This window comes from Bufo gargarizans, chromosome 2 (genome assembly GCF_014858855.1).
Source record: "Bufo gargarizans isolate SCDJY-AF-19 chromosome 2, ASM1485885v1, whole genome shotgun sequence".
Lineage (NCBI taxonomy): Eukaryota > Metazoa > Chordata > Amphibia > Anura > Bufonidae > Bufo > Bufo gargarizans.
Window position 1 is genome coordinate 235,334,323 of NC_058081.1, and position 12,066 is coordinate 235,346,388.

Below are 12,066 nucleotides of genomic sequence, written 5' to 3' on the forward strand. Positions count from 1 at the left end.
CTCCCTCTTATGAAATGTAAAATAGTGGTCATTAGTTTGTGCAATTTGTGTTAGATGAATCCCGCAAAAATTTGATTAATTGGAAACCAACATTTTGGAGAAATTCTTAACAAATTTTATTAATTTCAAACTAATTCACTTATAATAGCTACAGTATATGACTATTGTGCTGTCCCAGCTATGGCTCTCATTTAGAATCCATACATAAATGCATTATACAATATTTGTTAATCACTTAGTATACTTTTCTGCCATCTACAGGCCATTCTTATATTTGGTTTTATTTAAGTTATCTATGGTTGAAATTCATTACACAATTCATGTTTTTCAGTAACTCCTTCTCCTCTGTGAGCTCACATCCTGTGTCCTTCAGTCCTTTCTTGTTTGTCAGACATTCATAAAAGAACTGGAGAGAGGATTTTCCTTTTAACTCTATCATCATTTCTAAAGGTGCAGTGAACAAATTGCCTAAAGTCATATCCATTGCATCTCCCCCACTGAAATTTTACATGCAGCGAAATAATTATAATGAGTAATGGGCTACAAAAATGGTGGAAAATCTTAAGTATAAAACATACAAGGATAGACTTAAGAAACTTATGGGGTCATTCATATCTGGTGCAGAATATTTCCCACGCCATGGTGCAGCAGAATCTGTGACTTCTTCCCCATTCATGCTAAGTTTTAAAAAGTGGCCGTGGTATGGGTGGGAAAAGGGACAGGTCGGCAGACACGTCTCATTTATCATTTTTTACGCCTGGTTTAGGTGTAGAAAATGGTCTAAATTTAAGATAGCAAAGGAACCTGTCTTACATTTAGAAGCAGAGGTGGATATGCCAAAGTTGTTTAGAGGCCGGTGCCTCTACATTACTTCAGCAATCCACCGCCAGCTATAGGGCTTATTAAGACCAGCATACAAAATGCCTGTTTTAATAAATGTGCCTCTTATTCTGTATAGCCTTGAGAAAAGAAAGTGAAAGGGGGAACTTGATTGAAACCTTTAAGTATGTTACAGGTTCAAATAAGCTTCAGGAGGGAAGTGTTCTCAATAAAAAGCTAAATACAAGAACTAGGGGACACAATTTGAAATAAGCTGGGGGTAAGATCAGGAGCAATTTCAGGATTATTGTATTATGTATTATTCTACTGAAAGAGTGGTTGAAGCTCAGAACAAACTCGATATGTTTGGCAAATTTAAAGTAAGTGAATTTAAACATGCCTGGGTTAAACATATCTATCCTAAAATAAAAAAAGTATCTAATATAAGGGCACACTAGATGGAGCAGGTGGTCTTTTCTGCTGTCAATCTTCTGTGTTTTTATGTTTTTATGCGTTCACTATCTACCATTGCTTGTACAAGAGATTTCCACTCATACTCAGCGGAAACTTCTCTCACATATATTGGTGGCAGAATAGCTGTACACATTAGTAACTGTATCAATAACTGCGAGTCCTTGCAATGTCCATGTGATACATTTTTTTGACAGGCTATTAAAGGAGAGTCCTATTAAAGAATTCAGATTACCGTATTTTTCGCCTCATAAGACGCACTTTTTCTTCCCCCAAAATGGGGGAGAAATGCCCCTGCGTCTTATGGGGCGAATGCGTGCAGTTTTACATCGCTGGTAGCGATGTATCAGTGAGCGGGGACTCGGGGAGGGACTGGGAGGAGGGTCTGGGGGCTGGCAATAGCGGCGGGGCGGTGCAGTCAGTGTAGTATAGCACCGCCCCGCCGCTCCTGTATACTAATATAAGATGTCATTTTCAAATAATAGTTATTAAACTTGCCCCCTTAGTCCTATTACTAACTTACATCCTAATCGCGGCAGTAGAATTCAGGCCGGCCGGGCGGGCGGCAGCGTAACTCTTGTCACGTGCCTGCGCCGCCTACTTTATGAATGAAGCAGGCGGCGCAGGCAAGTGACGTCAGTAAGAGACGCGCCGGCCGGCCGCCCGTCCTGCCTGCCTGCATTCTACAGCAGCGATTTGGATGTAAGGTAGTAATAGGACTGAGGGGGCATGTTTAATAAGTATAAATAGAATATGACATCTTATTTTAGTATACTGGCGGCGGGGGCGATCTGTGGATGGCACAGTTATGGGCTGGGGGGGGGGGTCTGTGGATGGCACTGTTATGGGCTGGGGAGGGGTCTGTGGATGGCACATATATAACAGTGCCACCCACAGATCCCCCCCAGCCCATAACAGTGCCATCCACAGATTCCCCCCCCCTGTAACAATGCCATCCACAGATCCCCCTGTAATAGTGCAAGCCACAGATGCCCCCCATAACAGTGTCCGTCATCCACAGATCCCCCCATAACAGTGTCCGTCATCCACAGATCCCCCCCATTACAGTGTCCGTAATCCACAGATCCCCCCATAACAGTGTCCGTCATCCACAGATCCCCCCATAACAGTGTCCGTCATCCACAGATCCCCCATAACAGTGTCCGTCATCCACAGATCCCCCATAACAGTGTCCGTCATCCACAGATCCCCCACATAACAGTGTCAGTCATCCACAGATCCCCCACATAAGTGTCAGTCATCCACAGATCCCCAGTAATAGTGCCATCCAGAGACCACCATTCGTTCCAAACCCACCAAACACACAGCACACCTTTTGGTTAAAAAAATTTTTTTTCTTATTTTCCTCCCCAAAAACCTAGGTGCGTCTTATGGGCCGGTGCATCTTATAGGGCGAAAAATACGGTATTACTTTGCACCAATTTTTTTGACAATGACTACTGAGCTGTGGTGAGTCATGAGATAATGGGACTCTCCGGCTAAACCTGTAAGGTTTGCAAATTTATTTTATTTTTTTCAAAATATCAAATCATGAAATAAAAAAACAATCATGCAAACAAATATTTATAATTATTAATATTATAGAAACTTTTTGCAGCATATTTACTACAGGGAGTGCAGAATTATTAGGCAAGTTGTATTTTTGAGGATTAATTTTATTATTGAACAACAACCATGTTCTCAATGAACCCAAAAAAACTCATTAATATCAAAGCTGAATATTTTTGGAAGTAGTTTTTAGTTTGTTTTTAGTTTTAGCTATTTTAGGGGGATATCTGTGTGTGCAGGTGACAATTACTGTACATAATTATTAGGCAACTTAACAAAAAACAAATATATACCCATTTCAATTATTTATTTTTACCAGTGAAACCAATATAACATCTCAACATTCACAAATATACATTTCTGACATTCAAAAACAAAACAAAAACAAATCAGTGACCAATATAGCCACCTTTCTTTGCAAAGACACTCAAAAGCCTGCCATCCATGGATTCTGTCAGTGTTTTGATCTGTTTACCATCAACATTGCGTGCAGCAGCAACCACAGCCTCCCAGACACTGTTCAGAGAGGTGTACTGTTTTCCCTCCTTGTAAATCTCACATTTGATGATGGACCACAGGTTCTCAATGGGGTTCAGATCAGATGAACAAGGAGGCCATGTCATTAGATTTTCTTCTTTTATACCCTTTCTTGCCAGCCACGTTGTGGAGTACTTGGACGAGTGTGATGGAGCATTGTCCTGCATGAAAATCATGTTTTTCTTACCTTGCAGACTTCTTCCTGTACCACTGCTTGAAGAAGGTGTCTTCCAGAAACTGGCAGTAGGACTGGGAGTTGAGCTTGACTCCATCCTCAACCCAAAAAGGCCCCACAAGCTCATCTTTGATGATACCAGCCCAAACCAGTACTCCACCTCCACCTTGCTGGCGTCTGAGTCGGACTGGAGCTCTCTGCCCTTTACCAATCCAGCCATCTGGCCCATCAAGACTCACTCTCATTTCATAAGTCCATAAAACCTTAGAAAAATCAGTCTTGAGATATTTCTTGGCCCAGTCTTGACGTTTCAGCTTGTGTGTCTTGTTCAGTGGTGGTCGTCTTTCAGCCTTTCTTACCTTGGCCATGTCTCTGAGTATTGCACACCTTGTGCTTTTGGGCACTCCAGTGATGTTGCAGCTCTGAAATATGGCCAAACTGGTGGCAAGTGGCATCTTGGCAGCTGCACGCTTGACTTTTCTCAGTTCATGGGCAGTTATTTTGCGCCTTGGTTTTTCCACACGCTTCTTGCGACCCTGTTGACTATTTTGAATGAAGCGCTTGATTGTTCGATGATCACGCTTCAGAAGCTTTGCAATTTTAAGAGTGCTGCATCCCTCTGCAAGATATCTCACTATTTTTTACTTTTCTGAGCCTGTCAAGTCCTTCTTTTGACCCATTTTGCCAAAGGAAAGAAAGTTGCCTAATAATTATGCACACCTGATATAGGGTGTTGATGTCATTAGACCACACCCCTTCTCATTACAGAGATGCACATCACCTAATATGCTTAATTGGTAGTAGGCTTTCGAGCCTATACAGCTTGGAGTAAGACAACATGCATAAAGAGGATGATGTGGTCAAAATACTCATTTGCCTAATAATTCTGCACTCCCTGTACATTCGTTATATAAAATTGTATGTGGTGTGAGGCAGTGACAGGCCTCACGGCTGCTTGGGGAGAGATATGGCAGGAGTTCCTATTTCTTCGCTGTCAATCAGCAGGTCAGAGGCCGCACCAGGTGGAACAATCAGTCTGGGATAAGAGCCCAGTCCAGACTGTTAGGAGAAGGAAGAGTCTGTGTGCAGCAGAGGCCTGGGAAGGCTCTGTACAAGTGGGCTCAGCCGAGCTGGCTGAGGGGCCACGGGGCTAGGTGTTAGCCTGAACTTTAGGGGACTCCGCGAGGTCTTGGAATCGACGGTCTCTGGGCAAGAGTCAGGAGGACTTCTGGGCCACAATCCCCGAAAAGGTACTGGACTTTGTTACAACCTGGAAGTGCTGGATTGTTAGGCTGGGAAAAGCCGCATGTTCTTCCCGTGTGTGAACGGGGCTTTCAGTGAGGTAGGGAGTCCTCATGTTTAGTTAGAGCCTATCCAGGCAGGTGTTTTATTTGTATTGTTTGTTTTGGTTTCGCTGAGGTGCCAAAAAAAAGCAATGTTTGGCCCCTAACCCTGTGGTCGATGAAGATCATTGTGAGAATGAACCCCTAATAAGAGGCGATCCCTTACAATTGGTGTCGGATGCGGGCAAGTTGTCCATTATAGAAGGGCAACGGTCGGTTGCTAGGGGCAACAACGAGACAGCAGGTGCTGCTGAAAGCTGTTTTGCAGTGTGTAGAGGTGAAGGGCCGGAAGCCTGTTTGTTCGGTGGAGCAGGTGCTGCTCGTGCTATTGTGGACTATTTTTGCTGTGGTGCAGAGATTTAAAGGGCCAGAAGCCCAGAGAAGAGACTGACTAAAAAATGCTTTTGTTGTTGTCACTATGAGGTCTGTGCAGACCCACCTGCAGCAGGACTATGCAATGGATGATTGTGAGGTCAGAAGATCTGATACAGAAAGATCCTGCGAGTTGGTGATTGGGGGAATCCCGCTGTGGGTCACTTTAGATTCCCGCCAACGCGTGTCCTGGGTTAAGCCCGAAGTACTGGACTTTCTAAAGAGGGGGCCAGAGACAGAGTTCACCATGTCTCTGACCTTTATCACGGACTATGGCCCTGTGCAATGGGAGCTCTTAAAAAGTGAGACCCTGGAAGTGGAGTTTGTGCTTGGCAAAGACTTTCCGTTCTTGTGGCAGCTATGGCGCGGAAAAAAGGCTTTGAGTTGTGCAGCTGGAGTTCCAAAGAAAAAGATGTGTGCCATTGCCAAGGGCAACCGTCGGGAAGAAAAGGAGGTGGAGAGTGGTGCGGCTCTCAGGAGACCCTATGTTTCCTGCACGTGTGCCCAAAGTTCTAAAGAGTGCAGCTGGAGTTACCGTCCAGGAAAAGTCGGGACTCCAGGCCATGCTGTTTCCGGTGGCAACGTTTGCAGTAAGGAGTCTGCGGGTGTTCGGAATACCAGGAACCAAGAGAAGGCTGGTGATCTTGGTAAAGATGTCCTGGGAATATCGTTGTCTCCCGAATCCACGACGTCAGGCGGTAAGACTGTTCCTGTTAATAGTTGTGTGGCAGATCCAGTGACCATCACTGAGGAGAAAAACCGTCTCGGAAGTGTATGACATTGGGAAAATCACAGTGTCTGAACAGGCGGGAAAGCCTGTTGCGGTTACTCCCTCGCAGGAACCTGCAGGGGAGAAGGTTTCTGGGTCGTCCAAAAAGCCTGTGATCAAAGCTAGATTTGGGGTGGTGAAAGTCAGAGATCCCATGCTAGCCCAGGTAAGCGGTAGCATGATGGCCTCCCCAGAGACTGATAGAGTGTTACATGTTCGGGACAATTATGTGGATAAAACGGGTGGTTTTCACTGAGGGAGAGTCTCTGGTGATAACTGGGACTTGTGAACCTGATGTTACAAATACGCTCATACATGAGGGAATGGTGGGCTGTAATTTCCCCTTATGCTTGGAGGTTTTAAGTAATGGAGACACTTTTGCAGAGAGTGACAAAACTCCTGCAGAACCTGTACCTGTCCCTTTAAATGATAATGTGAAGGAGCTGCACATTGAGAACAAGGGTGCAGATAAGGTGCAAAGTGATGGTGCAAAGTGATGGTACCATGTTTGCCGAAATGCATAATGGAAATGTGATGTCATGTGAAATATGTGATAATAATGACATGCCTTTTCCTTTGCAGGCTGTGATTGGGGAAAAAGCTCTCCCTGTTGGTAAACATGTGTTAGTGTCACGGAAGGTGTACAGGAAACTAAAAGACACAAAATGAAGATCCGACTGACTGGATCCAAAACTAAGGAACAAAAGGAAGAGCCCTGCATCAGACCTGGCTCTCTCCCTAACTGCTCAGCCTATGCGAAAATCCCAATGGTAGATGATCGCATATCCTCGTACCTCGACTGTATAACACCTGAACACCCTATAATAGTGAGGGGACACGACCACCGGCTCCCTACACTTGATACGGAGGGAGTCAGGGTCACCTGGGATCCAGCAAACAGGAAAACACAAATGAACGAACAAAACTTATCTGTAGAAGACTCAGAAGTAGGATCAGCATGCATGCTCCTTCTACGAGTGGACTACGGACACTCAGAGCCCACCTTCTCAGGATGGGACCTATGGAAAGCCCTGATGAGACGAGTGGCCTTAATGTCCGTCACTGGGACCCACATCCTCTTCTCAGGACCATAACCCTCCCAATGAACGAGGTACTGGAGAGAACCGCGGACAACACGAGAATCCACAATCCTAGAGACCTGAAATTCAAGATTACCATCAACCACAATCGGAAGAGGAGGCAAAGACGAGGGTACAATGGTTTGGACATAAGGTTTTAATAAGGACTTATGAAAAACATTATGGATCTTCCAAGTCTGAGGAAGATCAAGACGGTAGGCAACAGGATTGATGACGGACAAGATTTTGTAAGGCCCAATAAACTTAGGACCCAACTTCCAGGAGGGAACCTTCAATTTGATATTCTTAGTAGACAACCACACCAGATCACCAACATTCAGGTCCGGACCAGGCACACGTCTCTTATCCGCCACACGCTTATATCTCTCACTCATGCTCTTTAGATTATCCTGAATCTTTTGCCAAATAGATGACAAAGACGAGGAGAATCTGTCCTCATCAGGTAAACCAGAAGACCCCTCTCCAGAGAATGTCCCAAACTGCGGATGAAACCCATATGCACCAAAAAATGGTGACTTATCAGAGGACTCCTGACGACGGTTATTTAAAGCAAAAAAGAACACCAATCCTCCTGATTCTCCGCCACAAAACAGCGCAGATATGTCTCCAGATTCTGATTGACGCGCTCTGTCTGACCATTCGACTGCGGGTGGAAAGCAGAAGAGATTGACAACCGAACCCCCAAGCGAGAACAGAAAGCCTTCCAGAATCTGGAAACAAACTGTGTGCCCCTATCAGAGACTATGTCTGAAGGAATACCATGCAATTTGACAATGTGATCAATAAATGCCTGCGCCAGCGTCTTAGCATTGGGCAAACCAGGAAAATGAATGAAATACACCATTTTGCTAAAACGGTCCACCACCACCAGAATCACAGTATTCCCCGAGGAACGAGGCAGGTCCGTAATGAAGTCCATGGACAGATGTGTCCAAGGACGGGAAGGAATGGGTAAGGGAAGGAGAGGACCTGATGGCCGTGAATGAGGGACTTTGGCACGAGCGCAGGACTCGCAGGCTGCCACAAAACCCTCAACCGACTTACGAAGCGCCGGCCACCAGAATCTCCGAGCGATGAGATCCACTGTGGCTCTTGACCCCGGGTGCCCAGCAAGGACAGTATCGTGGTGTTCCTTAAAAATCTTGTGTCTTAAAGCGAGAGGCACAAACAACCTCCCAGGAGGACAAAGATCAGGAGCCTCTGACTGGGCTACCTGAACCTCTGCCTCCAATTCAGGATAAAGATCAGAGACCACCACACCTTCAGCCAAAATGGGACCCGGGTCTTCAAAATTCCCACCTCCCGGAAAACAACGTGACAGGGCATCCGCCTTCACATTCCTAACCCCAGGGCGGAACGTGACAACAAAATTAAACCTTGAAAAGAACAAAGACCATCTGGCCTGTCTCGGGTTCAGACGCTTGGCTGACTCCAAGTAGGCCAGATTCTTATGGTCAGTAAACACGGTAATAGGGTGTCTGGCTCCCTCTAGCCAATGGCGCCATTCCTCAAAAGCCAACTCGATGGCCAACAACTCCCTATCTCCCACATCGTAATTTCTCTCTGCGGAGGAGAGTTTCTTCGAGAAAAAGGCACACGGTCGCCATTTGGCAGGAGAGGGACCCTGAGACAAGACCGCACCCACACCCACCTCAGAAGCATCAACCTCTACTATGAAGGGTAGAGAAATATCAGGTTGTACCAAGATGGGAGCGGAAGCAAAACTCTCCTTGATATTAGAAAAGGCCCTACGCGCCTCTACCGACCAGGAGGAAAAATCTACCCCCTTTCTAGTCATATCAGTGAGTGGTTTAACAACAGAGGAATAATTCAAAATAAACTTCCTGTAATAATTGGCAAAACCCAAAAAACACATCAGCGCCTTCTGATTCTCAGGAAGCTCCCACTCAAGCACAGCGCGAACCTTCTCGGGGTCCATGCAAAAACCAGAAGCGGAGAGAAGAAACCCCAGAAATTGAATTTCTGGAACCGCAAACACGCATTTTTCCAGTTTAGCGTACAATTTATTCTCCCGCAGGATGAGCAAGACCTGACGTAAGTGTTCCTTATGAGTTTTGAAATCAGGAGAAAAAATCAAAATGTCATCTAGATACACTAATACAAATTTCCCCATTAAATGATAAAAAATGCTGTTCACAAAATGCTGAAAGACGGCTGGAGCATTCATCAAACCAAAAGGCATAACTAAATTCTCAAAATGGCCCTCAGGGGTATTGAAGGCCGTCTTCCATTTGTCTCCTTCTCTGACCCTGACCAGGTTGTATGCCCCTCTTAGATCCAACTTGGAAAAAACTTTAGCCCCAACAATCTGGTTAAACAGGTCCGGGATCAGAGGAAGCGGATAAGGGTCGCGAATTGTGATACTGTTCAGCTCCCTGAAATCCAGACATGGTCTTAAAGAACCATCTTTTTTCTTAACAAAGAAAAAACCAGCGGCAACAGGTGACTTCGAGGGTCGTATGTGTCCCTTTCTCAGACTCTCAGAGATATAAGCACGCATAGCGACCCTTTCAGGTTGGGAGAGATTGTATAAACGAGATTTAGGCAGCTTGGCGCCTGGTATGAGTTTAATAGGGCAATCGTACTCCCTGTGCAGGGGCAAGTCCTGAACACCACTCTCAGAGAACACATCCGAAAATTCAGAGAGAAAAGATGGTACAGTCTTAGTAGAAACCTCAGAAACAGATGTCGTGAGGCAATTCTCTCTGCAAAAGTCACTCCAACCATTTATTTGCCTCGCTTGCCAATCAATGGTGGGGTTATGTTTAGTGAGCCAGGGTAACCCCAACACTAGAGGAGTAGGCAACCCGCTTAGGACGAAACATGACACATCCTCAACATGAGTATCACTCACAATCAAACGGATATTGTGAACTATGCCCTTTAACGATTTCTGAGAAAGTGGAACGGAATCAATAGCAAAAACAGGTATATCCTTTTCCAAAGTGCATACCTGGAAACCATGAGTTATAGCAAATTGACTATCAATGAGATTCACAGCTGCTCCACTATCTACAAAAATCTCACAAAAAATGTTCCTGCTCTCTAGCGCCACCCTGGCAGGTAGGACAAAACGGGAACTACAAGCAAACGGAAAACCTTCAATTTCCGCAATAACCTTTCCAATAGTAACAGATGGAACGTTTTTAGAGGATTTTTTTCTTTTTGTTTCTTTATTGCTCTCAAAACACTGCCTGAATCTCCTAGAGGGACACACATTTGCCAAATGATTTATACCTCCACAACAGAAACAAACCTTCCCATGAGAGCTGAATCCTCTATTGTCAGAGGCAAGCAAACCCAGCTGCATGGGCCCCTGCTCAGAAGGGATTGAGAGCGACTGAGACCCCTGTGCACTGAATGAGACCGCCGCACTGTCCTTGGACTGAGTATGACAGGATGGAGTGATCTCTCCTCTCTCTCTAAGACGCCTGTCAATACGAACGGCCCAAGACATGGCACAGTCCAAGGAGGTAGGTCTCTCATGAAAGGCAAATGCATCTTTCAATCCTTCTGAAAGACGATAGCAAAATTGACTTCGGAGTGCAGCATCATTCCAACCAGTATCAGCTGCCCATCTCCGAAATTCTGAGCAGTATATCTCTGCGGATTGTTTACCCTGACATAAAAGAAGTAGTCTAGACTCAGCCAGAGCAATACGATCCGGATCATCATATATCTGACCCAGGGCTAAAAAGAACAAACTCAGAACAAACTCCATGAACGCAAGCTGAACCGGTCACTTGAAACTGAGAAAGAGTCTTACGGAGATCTGCTACCTCCAATGAAAGACCCTGCATGCGTTCAGTCAAAAGTGAAACCGGATCCATGCTTGAGACGGTTTTGGCGGTTTATAATGTCACGGAAGGTGTACAGGAAACTAGAGGACACAAAATGAAGATCCGACTGACTGGATCCAAAACTAAGGAACAAAAGGGAGAGCCCTGCATCAGACCTGGCACTCTCCCTGACTGCTCAGCCTATGCGAAAATCCCAATAGTAGATGATCGCATATCCTCGTACCTCGACTGTATAACACCTGAACACCCTATAATAGTGAGGGGACACGACCACCGGCTCCCTACACTTGATACGGAGGGAGTCAGGGTCACCTGGGATCCAGCAAACAGGAAAACACAAATGAACGAACAAAACTTATCTGTAGAAGGCTCAGAAGTAGGATCAGCATGCACACATTCCAGGAAGGAATATAAACCGCAAAGTGATGCAGTATGGGGAGGGATTTAAAGAGATGCAATCAGTGCAACTACATGACAGCTGAGAGAGGCTAACGAGATGAAAAAATGAAAGCAAAACAAAAGGAACCTCAAGGAGGAGGTTCTGAAGGACGTCTGTCAGAGCTTCTCAGATGTCTGGTGGTGACAGTTTGATATAAAAGTGTTGATAAATGTTGAAGAAACATCACTAGGAGACCCCATTGTAGACAATGTGGCGGGGCTAGAGGGTGTACCACACGTACCAGAGGTGGATGTGCAGTCTCCACAGGTTTCTAGGATTAATAAAATGTCCCAGGTGGGGATTTACTCATGCGTGCCCCTAGAGGTCAGGGTTAATAATGACACGAGCAGTATAAGTGGCATATGTGCCGTGACAGTTAGCAACTCCGAGAGTGAGGCTACCATGTCAAGACCCAGCAAAACTAAAGTGGTTACTAGTAGCGACCAGATGACAGTTATATCTGACGAGACGAGAGTTCAGTCAGGTGACAGCCTAGTGTCTGAAGCTCATATCCAGACAGTTGTAGATGACCTGACAGGACAGTACAGCTACAAACTTGAAGATGTTTTCGATCGCTCTGCACAGTCCCTAGATACACTAGAGATGGGGCTAGCGGTTCTCGCAGAGCAACTGCAGAAATCTCCAGAGGAG